Source organism: Caretta caretta, chromosome 11 (genome assembly GCF_965140235.1).
Source record: "Caretta caretta isolate rCarCar2 chromosome 11, rCarCar1.hap1, whole genome shotgun sequence".
Taxonomy (NCBI): Eukaryota; Metazoa; Chordata; order Testudines; family Cheloniidae; genus Caretta; species Caretta caretta.
In genome coordinates, this window is record NC_134216.1 from 14,132,018 (window position 1) to 14,155,983 (window position 23,966).

A 23,966-nucleotide genomic window follows, 5' to 3' on the forward strand; every position below is an offset into this window, starting at 1 on the left:
GAGAGGAGAAGTAAGCTGATCCCTAACTGTGTCATGTTTAACTTGGCTGTTCGAACTGCTGCCCCTTTGCATTTCATAAAGAAGCTCAGCAGTTTGCCCTAAGCACTATTGGATCATTCAGGAAGACACGCAACTGTCAGATTCCTAAATCAGACTTCCAGATTTACACTGATGTGACTAAGATAAGAATCTAACCCATGGTCTTCTGCTTCATGGATGGCACCACACACCAACTTGTCCTCGTAAGGATCCTGGCCTGAAGTGCTGCTCTCAAGAGCCACCAGCCTCACTTCCACATCCTGAATGCTGCTGGCAAACATTTCAACTTGAACCACCATGAACCTCTGGCCACCCCCGTCCCACGTCACTTGTCTGGCAAGCAGATGGAGCAGATATGTGCATGAACAAAGTTGAAATATTTCATCCAGTGGCAGGCCATGGTCCATACATAGTAAATGCTTTACACCTATGTATAAAGGACAGTATAAAAAACCGAGTGTGCACGGTTACTGAGTGCTGGGAATTCAAAGAACATACCTCAGACCCCACTGTCTTGTGGCTTCCTACTGAGAGCAAAAGCCAGTGCCACAATTCAAACTGTCCCCCAAATTATGCCCCTTCACCCATTTAGCAGAAACCAGATCACTCTTATGTGTATGCCACAAGCACACTCAAACAGGCTAATAATACTCTGGGTTCAGCTCTCATTCTGAATAAAGCAGGTAGCTGCCTTTTATTGTCTGAAAATGCACCTTCCATTTTTACAGTAAGGCTTGGCCTTACATCTCAGGCATCTGGCGACACGCAAGCTGGTTCAGGCTGACTCCCTCTCAGAAAGAAGGCTCACCCTTGGCTTGACTGGAACCTGAAAACACTAGCATTCCTCAAAGCTGTGCATTCATGCAGCTTCTCGCTGCCAGCGATCCCCAGCCTTGACTGACTTGGGACCATTTGCAACACAGGTATAGCTTAAAGCAGTGAGCTGTACCGTAGGCCGAGGACCAATCCAGCTTCAGGACTGGGGAAACAAAGTGGTTCCCCTTCTCAGCTGCACCCATCAGATAATGGGCACATCTGAGGACCGTGCCTTGAATTTCCTATCCTGCCATCAATGCTAATGGTTTTTCCTGCTCTTTCCCCTTGCAGGTCATGGGGCATTCTCCCATTCTGCTCCTGTAGGGGTCTGATACTTATAGGATCATGGTGTCACTGGTCATCTCAAAAGTTGGCAGTTTCAGTCTGCTTTACATGACCTTTCAGTTCTCCTTTCTCATCTGGCAGAACATTTTTTGTTTTTTGGCAATGACGGACATTTTGGACAGATCTTGCTCAATCTAATTGCTGAGAAATGGTAATGCTCAGTGTGACTTTACCAGTGTCAGTACACACTTTTATACATGTGTAGTGGGGTGGACACCCGCTCGGGCCCAGAGGGGTTTAAGATAGCCCTGGGAGAGGGCTGGGGCAGGGGAAGAGCTGGGCTGATTGGCAGAGCAGCTGCAGCTGGGGGCCTGACCCAGCGGGCCTTATAAAAGCCAGGGAAGCCAGGAGCAGAAAAGCACTCTCTCTAGCTTCTGAGAGGGAGGGACCTGGCTGCAGGGACCCAAGCAGAATACCTAGATTGGGGAAGGGGCTGGGGAGCTCCAGCCAGGAAAGCCCTAGGCTGCGGCCCAGTATTAGGTCCAACAGGCACTGGCATTGCAGGGACAGCCCAAGGTTAGATAGAGGCAGCAGGTCCAAACCCAGCCTTGCCTGTGATGAGTGGCTTGTACTGTAGTCTGCCCCAAGGTGCGGGGGCTAGCTGGTGACTGGCAGGAGCCTATGACTGAGGCGAGGTAGGGATAGTGGGTGGGGGGGTTCCCCTGGAAGGGGGAGACCCAGAACTGTGGGGTACTGCCAGGGGGCAGCACCCAGTGAAAGGGGCACTGGGGTCCTGGGAGGGACACGGTAGCTGGCAGCAAGGCAAGACACCGGCCTGAAGAGGGCACTCCGGAGGCTGGAACGCTAATTCCCAGAGATGACCAGCAGGAGGCGCCGTTGGTGAGTCATTGCCCGGTTACAACATGTTAACTAGCACTTTCTTGCAACTCTGTAATAATCCGTTGCTGGAAGAAATCTTAGCACATTTTCATTCATTGAATTGCTCTTCACAACTTACTGAAATCAGGCCATTGGAGTTATATGGGGTTTTAAATACAACACTATAAAGGTCCATCTGAGTTTGTTCAGTTTCATCTTCCAGCCCATTTGATCTTGTTAATGCCTTTGTCTTCTAGACTGAAGAGCCTTCTACTGTCAGAAATCTCCCAGTAGAAGACTACATCGTGCCTAGGATAAATGTTACATATAAGCATTTAGACTATGGCACCACTTAGTATGGTAGTACGGTCTGCTCCACGCTAACCTGTCTAATTTGTGTAACACAGTTCAGCACAGCCAGCCAGTCGCTGCTCTCCAAATGCTCCAGGACAAATGCCTTGTGGGTCAGTTGAGATACCTCACCCTCTATTCCTGACACAGCTTCCTGAATTGGGGGTTTATGGGAGATCCTGCAACATACTATGGGACCAGAATAGAATTCTGGGAGATCAGATCAACACTGGAGGACACCCTGCCTCTGGGGATTGACCACTTTCTGCACTTACCCCAATACGAAGCACACCTTCGAGCTGTGCTCAGGGAGCCCAGTTTGTGATGGAAATGCTGGCAAATCAATGGAAAGGCTGTTGAGACTGGAAGATGTGGCAGAAGGAGTTCCATCAGAGAATGTTGTCTAAATCAGGACCAACCTGGGTGCCTGTTGGTTGGCAACCCTCACTGGTCAAGTGCCACTTTGGGAGCAGGGGGAGCACAGCCAGTGACTGGTGGGGAAAGGCTGTACTGTAGGCCTACAGAAAAGAACATCTGAATGAGGGAAGAAACCTATTTTGATCTCTGTGGGGTATAGAGCTGATTCAAGACACTCACTGTGAAATCACTACACGGACAGCACTGTACCTTCTGTGGAAGATCCTTCTTCTCCGTCCCTGTTGGTGACAGAGTTCAAGGCCAGGTTCACAGAGCCTGGGAGCTCCCCGTCCTTGTTCTGCTCAAAGCAGCAAGCCTCCTCCTTTCCTCCAGACACACCATCACACTACCAGGTGTCACTCCAAATGGTTGCCTCAGGGTTCAGAATGTGCAGAAGAGGCAGATGCAACGTCCTACCCCAGACATCCAGTCATCATCCATCACTTTGAGGCTCTTGATTTAGAGCTAGCACTGCTTGGTAGTTCAATTTACACTGCTCTCAGCCACATGCCTGCATACTTTTAAAAACATCACAGTGTTCAAGATCCTTGAGCTCATCTCACTTCATCTCATCACCCCAGGTCCTCAGAAGAGCCCTAGCATCCATTTAGGGCCAGCTGGCAACATGACTGTAGAAGAGCTTGGTTATAGAAACACGGCTGGGAATCTGAAAGTTTCAGGTAGCTTGCACACCACCACAGCATCCTCACAGAAAGATGCGAGCTGTAGTTACCTGAGGTGGCAGCAAAGCATTATGTCTGGGGAAGGAGCTTGCTGGAGAATTGCTTCCAGGGGAGGGCACAGAATCCAGAGGGCTCTAGTCTAAAGTGCTTGCTGAATGGTCAGCACCAGGAGAACCAATTCAGCAGGTGCTGCTGCAACATTGGGGCTTTCTAGTGGCCCCAGCACTGAAGTGGTTAGAAGTGGACATTCTGACATTAACAAGACTCACTCAGAGCTACTCTAGGTCTAGCAGCCCTGTGCATGCTAGGGAGCTGTTTGGACCACTTGTGTGTGGGGGCAGAATGCATTCCAAGTGCCTGAGCTGGTGGAGCAGACAAGCATTCACAAAGCCTCTCACTTTTCTAATAAAGAAGTAAATCACGTATAGCATCCGCACACAGCAGCTTCCTTCAGAGCACTCATGACAGCTCCTTCCTTTCAAGCCAGAAAAGGAAGCAAAAATATATAATGTGCTGTAAAGCGCATACTCTGGTGCCCCTCTAAGCAGGACAGACACTGGCTCAGCTGATTTAACAGCAGGAAGGAATCTGTACCGTGCGGTTGCGGGGGGAGGGAGTTGGCAACTAAATGACATGTTGTAATAGGGCCTGGGCCCTCTGCTCCTCCTGACTTACTGCACCAAAGGTGCTGACACCTCTGGTTTGTAGCCACTGCTGTGTACTTTATTTGTGTTTTATCAGTCACCACCCTCTTACAGTTCCGGGCAGCAATTCTACTTACAGAATCAGACAATCATCAGAGAGGGCAGAGATCTCCCCAAGGCCCTAGTTGCATCCGTGTCCCCGCACTTCCCGCCTGCATGCCTCTTCTATTCTTGCAGTTAACAGGCTCTTTGGCTCTCCCCAGCTCAGGCTGATCTAGTACTTAGCCACTCCTTCCCTTGGTCAGAGGAGGGGTGCGAGACTTACTGGATTTACAGTGGAGAGTTCAGCAGCTGGTTCTCAACACTCTGTCACACATTTCAATATACACATTTTGATTTTCTTGCTGACCTTTCTCAGCTGAATGAATTACGCTGAATCTTGCCACTAGCAGGTCCAGTAACTAGCTAGAGAAAGGTAATTAATTGTACTAGTCAGAGTTGGACATTTCCACTTGGGCCTATCCTTGCCAGCTGGTATCTTCCATTTTCTGCCTGCAGCTAGCTGATCAATGTATAATTCCCCCATCCTGCACCTTTCTCTCTGTCAGATTCCTGTTGTTCTGATTAACCTGCCAGCAATGAATGAAAGATAATTTGCAATGCAGCCCTGCACCTTCTATAATTACATCCCTCTGTATAAAACTTGATTTCTGTGAATGGAAATAAAGCCCATCTTAAATAGAGGAACTTATGTAGAGCCCTGAAGGCTGCGACATTCAAAAGTACCCAAGGGAGGCAGGTGCTCAACTCCCATTGGTTGTAATTCCCTTAGGCACCTTTGGCCAAGCCAACCTATGTTCGTTGCTGAGTTGATTATAATTTAGATGGTAAGATCTCTGGAGCAGGGACCATCTTTTTGTGCTGTGTTTGGATAGCACCTCACATAATGGGGCCCAGGTCCAGGGCTGCAGCTCTGAGTACTGAAGTAATCCAGAAATAAATAAAGTAAAAACGTGGTTCAACGCACAGAGGCTGACAGCTTAAAAAAGAACCCAAATAAAGTCCCTCTGTTCTAACAAAGAAAACAAGACTTAAAAAGACACATTAAAGAAATTGGGGTGGGGAATCATGTTTTCATTATTGGTCAAATATTTAACTCTAGCCCCATAAAATAATAAGATCTGACTGTCATTATTTACCTTTATTAACTGGAGTCTGATATTTGTGATTCAGTACAGTGCTTTTGATGGGATTGAGAAATCCGACATGGAAGTAGCTGATTTATATTCACCGTTGTGTTTAAATTAGCTTAGCAGATGTAAACACCTGCACTGCACAGTGTTTAACCTTTCCAAGTCACGTGCAGCCCCAAGGATTCAGGGCCTGATCCAAAGCCCATGGATGTCAATGGGAGACTTTCCACTGTCTTCAGTGGACTTTAGATCAGTTCGTTGGTGAAGCAGAACTCCTTTAAGTGTAAGTCACCTCTTCGCACACAAACCCCAAGTGCTCTGGCTTGGTGCAGGGGACTCAGTGTGGGGGCAGAATTCACACTCTCCTGAACCCGGTGTCCCTGGTGGCTTGCTCTCTGCATCCCTTATGTGTGACGAGGGGGATTGGGCCACTAGATTCACGTAGCTGTGGTGGTTCCTGCGAGCTCTTCCCTGACCCCCTGCAAAGCCATCTCCACACCAGCCTATTCAGCACCATTGCATAGTCCTCATTTGCAGTCCGCATGGGGTGCAAGAGGCATCTTGTTTGCACTTGCTCTGTCTACATCCCCTCAGTCAGCCCATTGTAGGACCTAAATGGTGCAGAGGGGCCAGCACCCTGTGCACCATAGTGAACTCCCTGAGCCAGCCAAGCATTTAAACACTGCAATCAATAGGAGCACTCGTGTGCTTGAAGTTCAACATACACCCAAGTCCCGGGCCTAAATAAATGGAATATCTGGATCAATGCAGTCAATTGGATACAATGCCAAAAGCTCAACTCTTACCACTTTTGCATCCACACCACAAGTGGGTTTGCAAGGAATTCAGGGCCAGGCTGTAAGTATGTATTAATGATCAATTATGTATGCCCATTATCTGCTGTTTTGTGCTTCGTTAATTATTTTAATTAAATTGCAGAGAAACCTAGCAGGCCAGTAAGCAGCTTTCACTGGTGTGTAGTTGAGGGAGTATGACCAGCACAACACGTGTTAATCATTACAGGACTTTGGCAGCATAATGCCTTTAAATCTCAGGCTTGGAAGAGTCTGCTTATGAAATCATGCTAGTCCCATTACAAATGGATTGATTTTCAGTGGACAGATTGAGATTTGCTTGGAGTGAATCTCTGCCGAGAAATGTGTAGAGATGAGAAATCAGATAATCCTGTAAGATGTGGTCCCACTTTCGGGGAAAAAAGTGATTTTGATCTCCCTTCCCCCTTCTATAAATTAGAGTATTTAAATGTTCTGTTATAGTGATTTCAGACTGTTGGAGTAGCCCTACTGCAGGCAAAATAAAAAGAGATGTCAACATGCCAATAAATGTATGTGCCAGACATAAATATAGTCAATGTCAGACTGACTGTCTAAACACAGAGAATAAAAGAGAGACTTTCTTTCTGTATGGACAGTAAAGCCAAATCACTCACAGGAGATATACTTCCCCCCAAAAAACACCATATGTAAGGCTCAAGTCACAAAACTTAGACCCTGATCTAGATTTCAAACGCTCATGCATTCTGGGGAAGGCTGAGTGAGAAATTAGAACTAGGGTTTTAGCTCAGCCCATTATAAAGATTTGCACGCAAATTTTCAAAAGTGTGCACTCATTTTGTGAACCTCAATTGCACACACAACCTGAGACACTAGATTAGAGGCCACTTAAAGGCTTTAATGCCACACCTCCGTGGTCCCTTTTGCTGTCCATTTGCTCTCGAGAGCTATCCAGTGACCCAAGACCTCCTGATGGGGGATTAGTGCTGAATCTAATCTGAAGACTTGTCTAGGTTTCCACTGATTTGTAAACTGGTTTTGTTAAAGCAGTGCAAACCCTTCTGTGGACACTCTTAAAGCAGTTCCGTAGAGCTCATGTTCTAGTTTTGTCTCTTTGGTTTGAAACAGAGTACACTTTGCTTGGAAAGTGCCCACAGACAACTAGTTACTGAATAACTCACTGTAATTGCATCCGATGACGTGAGCTGTAGCTCACGAAAGCTCATGCTCAAATAAATGGGTTAGTCTCTAAGGTGCCACAAGTCCTCCTTTTCTTTTTGCTGATACAGACTAACACGGCTGTTCCTCTGAAACCTGAAATTAAACACATCATTACAATACCCAAGCCTACTCCTCATGTCCAGGTTCAGTTCCTCTCTTTCAGACACGGGCCCATAAATGTCCCAAATGATTTTGGGACCCGGTGTAAGTGCTCTTAAACAAAACTATATTTTACCGGCAATTTTACAGAAACTAGGACAAGATTAATAAAATACAAAATAAGTAGAAACAAACATGTCTAGTCAAATAGTACAACAGTGGCTCTAGGCTGGCACAGAGTTTATATTATGCAATAATGAAATGTTTCTTATTAGAGTAGGTTGGAAAAATTTTGTCAAATTGCTTTTCGCTGAAATTCATACATTTAGAAAAACTTGCAGATTGACGACATTTTGTTTAGAAAAAAATGACTCAAAGCATTTCAGGAATATTGAAATATCCTATTTTGACATTTTCTGAATGAAGTTTTGAGTTTTTTGAAATGAAACTCATTGGTTTTCCTTTATGTAAAAACATTTTTAAAGGGTGAAATTGAAACAAAATGTTTTAATTTGATCAAAACAAAACATTTTGAGTGACCCCCAAATAAACCAATATTCAGAATTTGACTTTGTGGGACATTTCAATTTTTTTTTTTTTTTTTAGTTTTGTTCCATTTCAGAATGAACGGTTTTTCAGAATCACAGCATTTCTCACAAACTGGAAAACCCAGTGTCCCGCTCACCTCTGCTTAATATAGCAGAGAAGAAAAGTCGTCTGTTTGCCCAATCTAATGTGATCTGTTTGTGCCTGGCAGCTATTCTGGTGGCATGTATCAAAGAATTGATGCCCCGCTGTAAATAGAGATGTTGTAGATATACTCCTGTAGAGACAGGCCGTGGCAGTTAAGTCTCAGTTAGTATTTGGCATTACCTCAGCTATATTCAACACATAACTATCTCTTTCCTTTTGCAAACCCGTTTTCTTATTCTTCAGAAGCAAACTCAGTTATAATTCTTCCCAGGCCAGACATGAGATAATTTTCTCTTCCCCTCTCATCAATGTCCATCAGCCACTCTTTTGTCTCTCTAATGATTTCCAATCAATGTTCTGGAAACAGGCCTGGACGTGGGGCCTGGGCGCTTGCCAGAAGGCAGCACTTGAAGGCTACATGCCAATAGAAAGATTTAGTCCAATAACAAGAGGAGAATTATCAGATGACATCAAAAACCTGGAGCAGCTTGGTCTTATTAGTCACTAGCTCACTCTCCCATTGTCCCGTTCTTCCTCCCCCAGACAAAGGGCTCTGTTGTGCCATCAAGACGCTGTCCTGAGCTGGAGGCAGGATGGAGAAGCAACACACTGGGAAGGCACAAGGAGTCCAGCTGCTGCTCCTCCTTTTAAGGGGATGCGGCATGTGCTGTCCTTCTACATCCAGCCAACTCTGCTGGCCGGTGCAGCACAGAGGAGGTAGGACAATATTTACACCTTTTCCCCACCCCTGCATGTCTCTTCTTTGCCTGGGATCCATCTAAAAGGGGAGCATGTCACCGCCTGTCCTTGCCCTCAGGACACAGTAGGGTACCATGGTGCCCTAGCCCAGGTTGTTTCTGAGCAGCCGTGATCAGGCTAAGAGTGCTGAGTGGGGAGCATGGTGCCATTTGCACTGGCCCTGATACCTGCCCACAGTATTCGCATGTTACCTGGCTAATCCACACCGTGTGGCCTCTTATCTTTAGGGCACTTATGCTATTGGATAAATCCTGGCCTCAGTGAACATCCTATGCAGCTGGCTTGTGTGTTGGGGAATTCCTTAGGGGCCAGCGGGAAAAGGAATCCAGACAGAGAAAGGTTTAAAAATTGCTAAAATTCCCCAATCTGGCTTATCAGTTCTGTCTCCCTAAACTGCTGCCTTTCCCTGAGAGATTCAAAACCATCATGGCTTCTTCAGTCCTTATTATAGGCCCTGAATCTCACCCAGCCAGGGAACAGAAGTAATATCATGTGATGTATGTGGCCAGTCACAACTAAGCAGCTCATCTTTTATATTACAGGTTTCAGGTATCTGAAAACTCACGGGGAACTGTTTCTCACCAATTACTGGAGTAAAAACATACTCCCAAAATCTTCAAATAGCAGCTTGCTATCAGCTTGAGGGTATTCCGTGAGCTGAAAAAGAGGCTGAATTCACTGAATAAATGATTCACTGCAAATGATACACTAAACACTAGTAATACCTTTCAGCCACTGTGGACCACTTGGGCTGGTTTTGAAATGGCCGAGGTAAAAGCCTTCAGGCCCCTGAACTATCCAATCCCATAATTTTCTATCATATAAATCAAAGAGATGTAAATCACAAGCTAATCATTCTCTATAAAATCTGTAAGCTTTGGAAGGAAGGTGCCATTCATCAGTCTAGGATGGTTTGCGGAGCACTGTATCTCTACTGCATGAAAAAGACACAGCGTCACAGTGGGCCTGGTCAGTGCTGTGATGTCTGTGTGGAGATGTTGCAGGTGTGCAGTGACATTGCACTGTGTATGTGCGGGCCTTTAGAACACACATCCTGTCTCTTACAGTGTGTTTGTATCAGTCTATAGTACAAAGGCTCAGACCCTGCTTGGGGACAATGGATGCTACTGCAATGCAATAACACCAGTACTGATCAGCAGAGAGCTAATAAAACTGAAGTGATTTCCTCAGAGAAAAGGAAATAAAAACAAGACTGGGGGTAAAGACACCCTTACAGTATGGTCAAATGTAGATATCATATAGATTCTACTCCAGCAGGGATGCAGCACAATAAATAATATGGAGTTAATAAAATAAAGGCTGAAAATAGGATTAGAGTGGCATTTGAAAGGAAATATGCTTTCCGGGCTGGATTTCCCACTGTAGCATGGAAGGAGTTATCCACATAAATCCTATTAATGCTGAGTGCATTTGTCAGATAACTCCGTGCTTGGTTCTTAGAAAATTTACCTCCTGATGTCTTTTTTACTTTAAGAAAATTAAAGAGTTCAAAATGTTTTCTAGTAAAGTGGAAGCACATCAAGTCAGACTCAGTTGTAGAAGCTTAATTTTAGTGGAGGATGCATAGGCATTTATTTATCTAATTTACTGTAGATTTAATAAAAGTCCATAGAGAAGCTCTGAGCATCCTAACGATAATTAAACTTATAACACCAACCATAAGCACGCAGTGGAAATAAATACTATTATACAGGTAAACAAACCCCACTAGCAAGCAGCAGTCAATAAGCCAATTTACCTCAGACAGCGATTAATCAAAATGGAGAAGCCCTTTAGCCCCCATCCTTCGCAGGAACTTACCCTCATCCTTCCTCAAAAGCCTGGGTCAAAGAATTTAACAGCATTCCTGGAAGGTCAAATGTGGGCTATTTTGGATGCAGCGGGTAGCATGTTCTAGAGCCTAGAGTTGTCACAGAGAACCCCTTTATGGCAGCCCTGGTCTCTTTGATAACAAGGGAGATCTAGCTACAGCACCCCTGCTGGCTACTGTGGCAGTATGTCATGGGAAGAGAGTTGGTCTCTAAGGCAGGCAGGACCCAGGTCATTTAGGACTTTATGACCAACACATCCATGAAAACTGTTCCTTCTCTGCGGCAATACACAGTATTTGTGGGGACTGGGGAGAACTCCGTTAAAGTGTCTTTAAGTTTCCCGAGTCAATAAACTTTATAGGCTGGCTTTGTAGCTGCATGGCAAAGAAAACCCAGCCCTTGCCACTGACGTTAGTTCCAGCATTTCACAACACACAAGTGAGTGCAATAGTAAAGCAATAAAGAAGAAACTGCTGTATGTGATGTTTCATTTTGGGGTGGCAGGGGACAGTAATAAACCAGTCACAGGTGAATGCTTTCATCTCCTAAGCTATCTAGAAATAAAATGCCAGGTCGGGCACACTTTCTTTACTGATGCTGACTGTAGTTTTTCTATCACAGTCTTAAAATAAAAAAGGTACCACTTTACCAGTGTGAAAATGCGCATGGCTTTGCTGCTTCTGCCCAACTGTTACCCCTATTATCTTTGGTGACTTCAAACTGACTGGACATCTGTGGTCTAATTAACTAGCTGCTCTATGTGACTGCAATGCAATTCCATTCTCTTCTCTAGCAAAATACTGCCCCATAGATAAACAACTTGAGTAATGCGGGGTAACAATTGTGAGCTGTTGAGTCAGGATGAAAATTACTGACAACATTGAATTTTTCCACAAATATACTCAATGACAAATCATTTCAATGTGCATCTTAGGGCATTTTCTTTTCTTCCTCTTTTAGGGCCCAATCCTGCGAGCCACTGAGCTGCCTTTGCTCCCATTCAGCATCCTTCTGGAGGTGATCTGCATCTCAACTCTTGGGCCTTGAACTTCCACTCAGCAAAGCACTTAAACAAGTGCTTAATTTTATGCACTTTAGTAATCCCATCCCTATTCCACAAAGCACTGAAGCAGGGTGCTTATGTCGCACTGAAGTCAGTTCAGACAATTAAGGTTAAGCATGCGCTGAAGTGTTTTGCTGAATCGGGATGGGATTACTCAATGCTTAAATTTAGCTCATACTCAAGTGCTCTGCTGAATGAGGGCACTGATGCAGAGCTGCTGTTGACTTCAGGGACGCAGGACCTGTGCCGTAATGCTTTCACCAGCCTATCTGAAATCTTGGAAGGGTGGATGGGGTCCACCACAAAAAAAGACCCACTCCTTCAAATGCGGGAGGCCCACAGAGTGATGAATCAGCTAAACAAGGGGTCAACCAGTGATAAAACAGAAATGGGATCCAAGGTGTGAAACAAGGGAATGTGATGGGGACACTGAGCAGAGAACCCTGGACAACGGTCACTGCTCTGCTAAGGAGCCCAAAGAATCCATGGACACTGTCCGGAGGACCTCTGCCTGGAGACATGGAATGACCCGGGAACAGACAATGGCTCCACCATAGTAGAAAACCTCCTTCTTGAGTTTCCTCCTCAGAGGAGATATTCAAGAGAGGGAGGAGACAGGGTGTCCTTCACCTCCTGGAGTACAAGGCAGGGGAGACAAGAGGTGGGCAGTCCCACCAGCCACAGTCTACGAGGTCATCCAGAGACACCTGTCAGGAATTATGGTCTGCAGCAGAGTCAGTTTCTGGGCAACCCAACAAACACAGCTGGCCTGTAGTAAGCTGCCTGATCAGCTACACCACCTGACTGGTGGTAAGAGTCAACAGACCGGCTCTTAAATCCAGCAGCAGCAGCTCAGCGGCTGTTCAAACCATTCGCCCACAGCTGCAATAACTCCCACTCCTACCTTGTTCCAGCCTTGCCCCTGCCTCATACCTGACGCCAGGTAACCCGGCTCTGACCCTCAGCTCTGATTCTTGACTTCAGCTCTGGCATCTGCCCTCTGACTCTAGTTCTGACCCTGGGCTCTGATTCCTGGCTGCTGACTCCTGTTGTACCATTGGGCCTGATTCCTGCTCTGACCAGTAGGCTTGACTCCTGTACCAGCCACTAGGCATGACCTCCTCACCTTGGTCAGGCAGCAATACCAGCTGGGACCAACCTCCTGAGCATTGAGGAGTCTCCCCCAGCACAGGAAAACGTGGATTTGCAGCAGGGTTTCAGTGAGGTCCTGAGGATGTCCCAGTAGAAGATCAGCAGCTAAGAGGAGACCTCTCTGGTGGACATAAAACAGTTGCCAGTCATAGGGGAGGCCTCGGAGGAAGGCGTGGCAGCAGGCTCCATGCCGGACTAGGAGCAGGACGAGCACCTTAATGATGTCACCAGTTTGACAGCCCTTGGGGCTGAAGTCTCTGATTTTATCCACAGGGCAGGTACCACATAGGCAGCAATTAATGCCATTCTGCAACCCTACACAATCTTTGGATGATACCCCAGCTCATCGCTGAGCCAGGATACTGTCAAGGCATCGACAAGTCTGTGCTCTGAGAGTCCATCCGGGGAGGCCATCAAGCACATCTGTACTCCAGCAGACCATCCCCAGAGGAAAGGCAGCAGAAGGGAATTGCTATGAGCAAAAGCCAGGGAAATCCCTGTGTTTGCTGATCCCATTCCTGGAGTAAGGGCAGCAGCAGCAGATCAATCACCTCTGCTTGGGGCCAACCAAGATGAGCCTGTGCTCAGAGAATGGGCTCCATAGGGAGGACAGTCTTTTCCTCATAGCGGCGTCCAGGGTGAAAAATACGCTCCAAAAACTCATCCCTGAAGCACAAGCAGCAACATGCTACTAGCTGCATGAAAGCAACCAGCTTGAAGACCATGTGTTCCAGGAGTCCACCCTGCAGTGCAGGTGGTAGAAGGAGTATGGCCACATCTCCATACACTCAGCCATGAAGAACCCAAGTCTCCAGGTGGTGTGGAAGTGGTCTGTAAAGAAGCCCAGACTTGGAGCCTGGGAAGCAGAAAGAGACAGGCCACTTTTCCATTCTCAACACATGCTGAGTGATACTGGGGGCGGATGGAGAGGTCATAGGGTTTATGGTCAGAAGGGACCAACAGATCATCTAATCTGACCACCTGTACATCACAGGTCACCACCACACACTAAACCCAACAACTGAAATTAAACCAAAGTATTACAGCCCACAGGAGGCCAGACTATTATATGCCACAGTCAGAGAATAGGAGGGACTGAGGTGCACCAGTGCTCAAAGCCCCCATAAAAGCAGGGAATTTAAGTAAAATATACCCTGATAATCCTGGCAAGAAACTTGCACCCCCCACTGCAGCGGAAGGCAAACCCCTACCAGGTCACTGGCAATCTGACCTGGGGGAAAATTCCTTCTCGGCCCTGAGCGTGTGAGCAAGAGGTGAACACAGGAGAATAGGAGTTGCCTTACAAATTACACCAGTGGTCCATCTAGTCCGCATCCTCTCTCAGACAATGGCTGGTAACAGATACTTCAGCAGAAGAAGCAAGTAACGGCAGTGGTCAACACCTAGAAGAGATTTCCTTCCAGCCCCCAGCAGTCGGTGGTTGGCTTATGTCCTGAAGAATGAAGGTGTATAACCCTTATTAAAAATTAAAATAAGACATTAGTCTATCGCATGTAAGTGTAGGATGTTCTCATTATAATGTCTACATCTTTTTTGAATCCTATTAATCTCCAGTAATATGTGGTAGTGAGTTTCTTAGGTCAATTACATGCTGGGTAAAAAGTGTATCCTTTTATTTGGCTTGCATGTATTGTCTTTCAGTTTCTTTGGATGTCCCCTTATCTTTGTTTCATGGAGAAGCAGGAGCACGTGATATACTTTCTGTCTACCATTCATTACTTTGTATAGCTCTACCATGTCTTTTCTATTCATCACCTCTTTCAATGACCAGCCTCTTTCTTTTCATTCTCGCCCTCATAGGGCATGGGAGTTAGGTAACTTTGAGGATCTGGGCTTTCGGGCCCCATAACTTTATAAAACGTTTAACCATAGAGTAGCTGGGGAGAAAGTTAGATGGAGAAAAAGACCGAGGTAAAACGGAGAAGAAGATAGAGAGATCAAGAAGGGAAGGAGGAGTAAAAATATGTAAGAAAGGGAAGATAAGTGAAAACAGGGGATGGGAAGAAAGAGTGGGATGAGGCAAACATGAGATAATGTGAATGAGTGGGGCAGGTGACAGGAGAGGGGTGGGACTGGGGTATCTTCTATTTGCCTTCCTGGGATATTGTTATTTATTTACTTAGAGGGTGTCCATTGAAAGAGATAGCAGCTTCTCCCTGAAAGTCCTATTCCCAGGGAAGGAGTCAAATACACAGCTTCCTATCCTAAAATACCCAGCTGAATGAAAGCAGCAGTGGCAAATCAGTGTTCGCCACACTGCCCACCATCGTGTCTCATCCCTGAAGTGGAGGGATCATCTCTGAGGGAGGAGAAAAGGTCTCTGGGCTCATTCACTCCCTCATCTCTCTGCTGGGACTGTCAGCCATGCACATCACGTGTTGAATGGCATCATCTGACAATGGAATGGGCCGCTGGATGTCAGCAGAGAGCTGTATGGAGATATTCGTTGGCCAGCGGTGTCATTGCGTATATGAGCAATGACATACTTGACAAATATAGATGAGAATTCCCAAAGAACTTGCGGTTCTCCCTGAAATTGAGCACATGTGCTGCTCGATTCACCTCGCAGGCCATCAGCACGAGCACTCTATAAAAATATGTACTAAGTGTATCACCAAACCTACCTTACACTGTGAGGATACGAGCTGCTGATTGCCAGCCACCAAGGGCTTGATTTTCTGCTGTGGAGTCCCAAAGGGGATGTGCAGGTTTGCATTGTACTCTTGTTTGGCATGAAGTATGTTTCGGTGTGGATGGCTGCACAAGGTGCAAAGCAGTGGGGAAGGAGTGGCTGAGCTGACAGACAGAGTGGGGCTGCTCCCCCAGCACCCTTTTGTTCACTTTCAGAGCCCAGGTCCATTGACTCAGGGGGAGGAGGTGAGGAGAGGAATTGGGCTGTGGGGCGAAAAACAGCAGTGTAGATGTTCGCGCTCAGGCTGGAGCCTGGGCTCCAAGAACCTTCCTCCTCACTGGCTTTCAGAGGTCAGTCTCCAGCCCGAGCAGAAACGTCTACACTGCTATTTGTAGCTCCGCAGCCTGGTCCCCAAAAGCCCAAGTCAATTGACTCAGGCTCTGTCAAGGTTCCTTCCCCACTCTGAACTCTAGGGTACAGATGTGGGGACCTGCATGAAAGACCCCCTAAGCTTATTCTTACCAGCTTAGGTTAAAAATTTCCCCGAGGTACAAACTTTGCCTTGTCCTTGAACAGTATGCTGCCACCACCAAGCGTTTTAAACAAAGAACAGGGAAAGAGACCACTTGGAGACGTCTTCCCGCAAAATATCCCCCCCAAGCCTACACCCCCTTTCCTGGGGAAGGCTTGATAATAATTCTCACCATTTGGTACAGGTGAACACAGACCCAAACCTTTGGATATTAAGAACAATGAAAAATCAATCAGGTTCTTAAAAGAAGAATTTTATTTAAAGAAAAGGTAAGAGAATCACCTCTGTAAAATCAGGATGGTAAATACCTTACAGGGTAATCAGGTTCAAAACATAGAGAATCCCTCTAGGCAAAACCTTAAGTTACAAAAAGACACAAAAACAGGAATATACATTCCATTCAGCACAGCTTATTTTACCAGCCATTAAACAAAAGAATATCTAACGCATTTTCTAGTTAGATTACTTACTAACTTTACAGGAGTTGTAAGGCTGCATTCCTGATCTGTTCCCGGCAAAAGCATCACACAGACAGACAGACCCTTTGTTCCTGCCCCCCTCCAGCTTTGAAAGTATCTTGTCCCCTCATTGGACATTTTGGGTCAGGTGCCAGCGAAGTTACCGTAGCTTCTTAACCCTTTACAGGTGAAAGGGTTTTGCCTCTGGCCAGGAGGGATTTTATAGCACTGTGGACGGAAGGGTGGTTACCCTGCCCTTTGTATTTGTGACCGGCTTGGACACTCAGTGCCGCAGGTTTTTCTTTGCAGTGTGGGCGCCTGGTCAGAATAGGGCATGGTACGTTAGAGAGTTTGCAGCGGCGCGTCTGCACTGAAGCAGCTGTGCTTCTCCAAGCCGAGGGGAGAGAGCTCTCCTTTCAACGTAACTATCCCAGTCCCCGCGAGTCACAGCAGCTCCACTGGCAGGAGAAGGCGACATAGCACCGTCCACACTGGCGCTTAGGTGGGTGTAACTTATGTCGCTCAGGGGGTGATTTATTCATAATTATGCCAACATCAGCTGTAGTGTGGACACAGCCCTTGATTCGTACTAGAACTACGTGCTCGCACAAGGGGATGTGGTGGTGGGTTTTACCCCTACATGGACTACGTCGATCTTGGGTCCAGGTGCGGGGGGAGAAGCAATTAAGCCTACTAATGATTCTGGGATCATTAGCAGCTAGAGACAAATGAAAACAGCTCCTCTGTGCCTCATGGACCAGCGATTCGTTTAACAAGCTGCCTGACATGTAGCATCGTAATTGCTCCATCTTGTGGTACAATACTAGATGGCCGTTTACCTGTAGCTACACATAGAGAGGATCGAACCACACAGTTTGGATCTGGATGTCAAATCTCCCCAGACCACACACCCAAAGTTTAGGGATACTAAGAACAAGTGCTTTGGTTTGGACCCATCTCTAATCACAGCTAGATTTTTCACTGCAAGCAGGTCTGTGCACATATGCCTTGGCTTTTCTTACAGATTGTCATTGGCAGGAACTGAAAAAGCCCAGCACGGGCATGTTGACTCCTACCATGTTCCTCTGATGCTCTGATAAGTTTTAATACAGAAAAGTTCACCCCTGCAGTTGTGATACCACTATAGACTCTTTCTATACCACAACCTTCATACAAAGTCAGTAACATCACTTAACTAGCCAAAAATACCTGCCAAATTATATCCTTTGTGGCTACTATGGGGAGGCATTCTGAGGATGGCCAATCAAGGTGGCAAATGCCATTATTATGGAAATGATAGTTGCAGGTAAAATATGTAGCCAACCGGTGGCTCCTCAGTTAGTGCTGTGCGTAGCCCCTGGTTTTTGGAAATGCCAAAAGTTTTCTGAGTTTATTCATTAGAAAACCTTTCCAATTAAGTTCTTCATGTTCTCAGTAATTAAGTGTCTCTCTCTAGGTGAAAGTTTCTCTATGGAAAAACTGGTCAGAAATAAAAATGTATTTTCTGAAGGTGAAAACCTAGAGATCATTTTTAATCTTCATCTGTGAAATATCACTGCCCAAATACACGGGGCAAATGGAACTATAAATAAAGCCTAATTCCCTTATTTTAAGGGGCCCAGTCCTGCAAAGTGATGATTAATTCACATTGGTTTCAATGGAAGTTGAAGGTGCCCAGTACCTGACAGGTTTGGGCCCAAAGCATGGAGGCGAACAAATACAAGGAAATAATACATTTGCCTCTACGTTGGACTCTTAAATCAGCTTTGCTGAGCTGGGCTGGAATGGGTTTAACATCCATTATTTTAGGAAAGCGGGCATTAAAAACTGACTGTACAGCTTGCACATTGTTAAATGCAAACCTGTATTTAAATACAAACCCAGCTGTCAGTGTCCGAATCCACTGAGCATAATGGAGCCACACTGATTTACACCAGCAGACGATCAGACCCTGACTGTCCAGACTTCTTTTCCTTTAGCATGATCATCATCATCTCTATTTCCAGAGATCTTATTTTTCAAAGGCTTGACGCCACCAAGCTCCCAGAAATGAATCACAGCAACGTACAGCAAGTAAAGTCAGCGGCTTTAACTAGGAGACGCCAGACCTACAGTTGCATTCTCCCCAGTTCTTTTCGCTTGTATGAAGCTGTGAAGTTAATCAAGGAATGAAGCTTATTCATAATCATTTTCAGCAGGAAACCATGACGAGGAGAAGCAGGCTGCAGCCTCCTTCTTCCCTTCTCTTCCTGTGCCTCAGCAGTAGACCCATTAATGCAGTGACAATCTGCAGGTGCACTCTTAAAATCTTACTTGCTCAGGCACTTACTTCGCACCATACTGTTTAGCTGATGTGAATCAGGGACCTTGAAAATGCAGGGGAAGAACAGCAACACAGAATACGGGATGGATATTTCATGTGGAAACCAAAGAGGATACCTCAAAAAGAAAATAAAGTGGGCCACATTCAACTGCAAAGCAATAAGAGGCGTAAGTCATTCCTTATGTTTACTGGTGGCATTGATTAAGAACTAGTTGGCATTTTTGTGCATTACAAATCCTGTCTTCAAAGCATTTCTGTCTCTACTGCCTAATGAGCTAAATGCCTGATACAGCTGTCTAGTTGGTTCACTAACCTTGGTAAGTGTTGGGTTGAGAATGTAATTCCCAAAGAAGATATACGATATACTACTCTTCCAGGAGTAGTACCATCTGAGTCTTGCCATTCCCAAGGACTCTGTGGCATATTAGCTCAATAGGTGGTCAGACTCAGGAGCCAATGGAAGGATTATCTATGGAGGGCAAACTGGGTTCCCTTAAATTTCAAACTCACTGAAATCCTGTGAGGTTTGATATTTTTACTTGAACATTACTGGTGTCACGTTCTACTTAGGTGAGACTGTGAAATGAAGGAGAAGGAAATGGGGAGAAGGAAAAATCTTCATGAGGATACTCTTATTCCAGCAGCAGTGGGTCTTTCTATGGTTTGGTTTGTATCACTTGGGAAGGGGCTCAAGGTCAACCAAGACCTATATATAACTACGTAGACAAGACCTTAGTCTGAGAGTTTTGCAGAATCTTGAATTGCATAAGTTTCTTCCATCCCTAGATTTAACCCATCCAGCTTACTAGATAGAAAAGTTTCCTCCATAATATTAAGCAAAACCTGTGTGTGGCTTTTATGTCCCTTTATGAGGGCTTTTTCATGGATGGCATGAAGGTGAGGTGTGATGAACATCGATGAGGTTGTAGCAGGGCACACACACAGCTCAGAGAAAAGACAGACAGACATGAGGCCAAAGTGCTGGAGATATTCAGTACATGGGGTCCAAGAGTCTGACCCCTTGTTGTATGTTCATTATTGATTTTGTGATGTCGGTTGATTGGCATAATTCTGAGCTATGCTTTGGTAGAGTGTACATAAGCAGGTCATATCGCTGCCATGCTGTGAATAATAGGAATTATTATTCTCTGGCATCTCCAGAGACCACAGCATTAGTAGAATGAGCTCTCTCTGGACTGTAGGCCCAGCAAAGAGACTCACCCAAATTCCCCTGGAATCTCATCCTGACCAGGGCTGTCTGCAGAGGTTCTAACAAGCAGCCAGACACAGATGAGGAAGCCAAGTTGAAGCACAACTTTCCAAAGAGCCTTTTGCCAATGTTTTTCCCTCTTATCACTGGTTAGTGAGCCACTCAGTATGGATCCTGACTAGAAGGAAAGAGTGAGGAGGTTGGGGGGGGGGGTGTTTGTGTTGACAGAGTAGAGCTGTTCCATCTGAAAAGGGGTTGGAGGAGACGGAATGAGCTGAATGGGGCTCACAAGGTGGTGAGCTTGGCTGAAATAAAGGATTTCCCCAAAGGATTTAAACACAGTCCTTCTAACTAGTTTGTAGCAAATTGTGACTTGGCTGCCTTGCTCAAGGGAATACAATACCACAGAGATAGCCAGGGCTGACGAGAGGTAGGGACAATTGGTACTAGGGCCCCAAAATGTCTCACATCTGTGTAAATAATGTCACATTATCGCTAAAAGAAATAAATTTGACTGATGAATACAAGTAAAGAGATGAACATTAGAAGGCGGAAGTAGAGCAGTGTTTGCCTTTAACAAGCAAGACACGAGGGGTCACATATGCACTGTGTGAAATGGTGATGGTGCTGCTACCTGGTGCACAAAAGTGGAACAGCCGTGAAAAGACTGATAAAGGCACTTCTATCATGTGGTATCTAGGATTATATTGTAGCATTATTAGCAAGTTAGAAGCAGTTGCAGTAGTTGTGGAAATGAAGCAATGTTTTTAAGTCCCCCTGCTGATGCTGATACTGCAAACATAATATGAAGGAGAAAAATATGTTGACTATAAACTAGGTAAGGAACTACACACAGCAGGTCGCCTAAATAGGCCAGTCTACAGATCAACTCTCCCATGAAAGTGCGATTAATAAATATGAAGTTACTGCAGTGAGGCATAGCGCTTATGCTGTTCTGAGATATGCAGAATTTCAAATTCAGACTGAGATCCAGCTGACAGAAGAAATGTTTTGAACATACATGTCACCCAAATACTGAACAATGGAAGGACGATGATAAACATAGCGGGCTATAATGTTTGCTTTCCAGAGACAAAGGAAGACACATGCCTTAACTGAAAGAATGCTTTAAAAAGCAAAGGGCATGATATATTTTGGTCCATCCCAAAATGAGTGTTCCTATAAGAGACATGATAGCTAATTGTGAAGTTAGAATTCAGTTCCCCTTCTCCCTTTTAATAACTGCCTCTGCTTTTAATTGGGACCTCTTAAATGAATATTTCACTGTCAATTTTGCGTGAACAGAGACAAAATAATAAATTAAGAGGGAGATAGAGAAAGCATCTTAGTTTGGCCCTAAATTTAGCTACAACATGTGGAAATATTCACCCAAACCTACTACTTGTCCTTTTCTCTGATCAGTGTCAGAGCGCAACATGATGACCTCAGAGAAGAAAAGCACACACAGACAGTCCACATCTGTAGAGGGAGACCTGCCCAAATTTATCCTTGGTGTTGGAGTTACCCCAGGGATTAATTTGCCCTGATGTGTCAAAAGCTTCCATTAGCATTTGGGATTACATCAGCTTGCAGTCCAGCACAAGATGATTACTCCCCTTTGGTGACAATCACTTGTTAGTGAAACTACAGTTCCTTTGGATACCAGTTAAAGTTGACCAACAATTTTTCCTGTTCCCAAATAAACACAAACATTCACTAATATTCTTCTTAACTACTCACAGATGTATCCCTTAGGTACCAACTTCCAGTTCTGCTGAAATACATCTGTTCTCCCACCCCAAGGAATGCTGTTGTTCCATTCTTAATATATCATAGACAGTCAACTTTAGTGATTCATCTAATAACATATCAAAAGCCAGCCTTTGAGTTAATGGGATGGTCCATTCCAGCTGACAAAACAAAACAATAGACTGATTCCGTAGGTTTAATAGGCAATACTACAAGGTTTCATTTGGTCTCTTACAGTTCATCAGTCTTTATAATAGTTAGTGGTTGTAATGGAAAAAGTATTTGTTGTATTGAAAGGATGTGCCACTGTAGTGGATTTTCTACTTAGTGAATTTTCTACCATCTAATATATTTCAAAATGTAACAATAAATAAAGTTATTCAAGGAATATAGATCATTAACACAGATACAGCAGGTAAGATTTGGATCTGAAAGTCTGGACACCATCTGTAAATGGTGCGCACCTTCAATGAAAGGCCTTGGGACAGAGTTCTTCATCTGCTGACCTGTTCATGTGAAAAAGCTATAGTTATGTTTTGGACAATGCGGCCTTTTGCAATCAAAGACAAGGAGCTGATGGCTACTTGAAGAGACTCAGATCAGCGTGGTGTCTAATCAAATAGCAAAACATTGTTCTGTGCCCTTGGGAAACTATTTTTTAAAATCTGTAATACCTTATCTAATCCTGGATGAGTGATGGAGCATTCTATGGTCAAAGACATGGAAAATTTAGCTACAGAGTCATTTCAGTGATCTCAGTTTACATCCTGTTTTTACACCCAGATTTTAAACATATAAATGACAAGTTGGACAATCATTTGTTAGGCTGTTCTGAAGCTCTCTCTGAGTTTGTGGGACCCTTGCCATAACGCATTATATGTCTTTACATAGCAGTCTCCATAAAAGCGTAAGCAACATGTCTTTTGCCATAAATCTTTCCTCATCGTGAGCAATGAAGCAGTCAGATTTCATCCCACCTGTTGAAAAGCTGGTGCCAAGAAAGTTATTAGCCAGTGGGAAAGGAAGACAAAGTAGCTTACATGCACTGCTGGCTACCAGCAAGACAGTCTGAGCTGGTGTCAGTACATGGGAAACCCATTTTAAAAAAAAACCACTTGGTGTCAAAATACATGTAACAGAATTTTCTGTGCAATGTGAAGGCAATCCCATGCTATACAATGAACTACAGCAAACAGCATTGCCAGCTCAGATACCATAGTGATGGGTGTTGAATATTTTAAAGAGAATAGAACGGAATAAATCCCCATGGGACTGATTCTGCCACCCTAACTCACGCTGAATCGCACCTCTGTCCACTAAAATCAGTGAGGCTACTCGTGTAATAAGATACTGTTCTGTGGGCCGGAGTATCTCAGACTTATTCACGTTGAGTAGTAACTTACTCCATGGCTTGTCCCAATGGATTGACTCATGGAACAAAGTACTACTGAGCATGAATGAATGCTAGTATCGGGCCCAGTGTGACTAACGATGGCCAAATCAAACCCTAAACTAGCATTATTAGATGTTAGGCCAGTTCACCATTTTTATTTTCGTAGCTGTTGTTTGCCCTCCATTTTGGTCCCCTATTCTTGTTCACTTGTTTCCTAAGGCAGGAGAAATAGCGGCGGGAAAGAGTCACATGATATGGGTAATCTGCCCGACAATGAGAGACTATGAAGGAATGGTGCACCCAGCACCAAATGCTGTCCCCCCTAGTGGCAGCCATGCTTGCAGTATCATCAAGAGAGAAGAGAAGACTTCACTTACCTGCCCGGCTATCCTCGTGTTCCTGCCTCCATTGGTCCTGTGTGGTGTCCCTCCTGATCCTGTGTGAAGTTCAAAGTGGTCCTTGTTGTCATTTTCCAGTGGTCGTCTGTGTTCCAGTCATGATCCGTGGTCTGTGGTGTTACCTGTCCTGTGTGTCTCTGCAGAGATGGTGATGTACTTGATTATTTGATGTTCTCTGTAGCCACTTCTTTGTTCTGCGGTCCTGGCTTACTGCCAATATTAGGTGTTAACTACCGAGTGGTTTTATGGCTCTGTGGTTTGTTTAATAAAATACCTTGTTTGTTTATACTATACCTGCCTTTCCATTGCATTATTGGGATAAAGAAATCA

At 45.0% G+C, this 23,966-nt stretch overlaps 1 long non-coding RNA gene across 1 annotated transcript in view; it reads left to right on the forward strand.

The window, feature by feature from the left end:
- Positions 1 to 14,911, forward strand: part of LOC125645148 (uncharacterized) — a 51,847-nt gene extending 36,936 nt beyond the window's left edge. Inside the window, exons 3-4 of the long non-coding RNA XR_007359214.2 lie at positions 8,658 to 8,831; positions 11,666 to 14,911. This is a non-coding gene — a long non-coding RNA (uncharacterized LOC125645148). The remainder of the gene's footprint in view (positions 1 to 8,657; positions 8,832 to 11,665) is intronic.
- Positions 14,912 to 23,966: the final 9,055 nt, after the last annotated feature.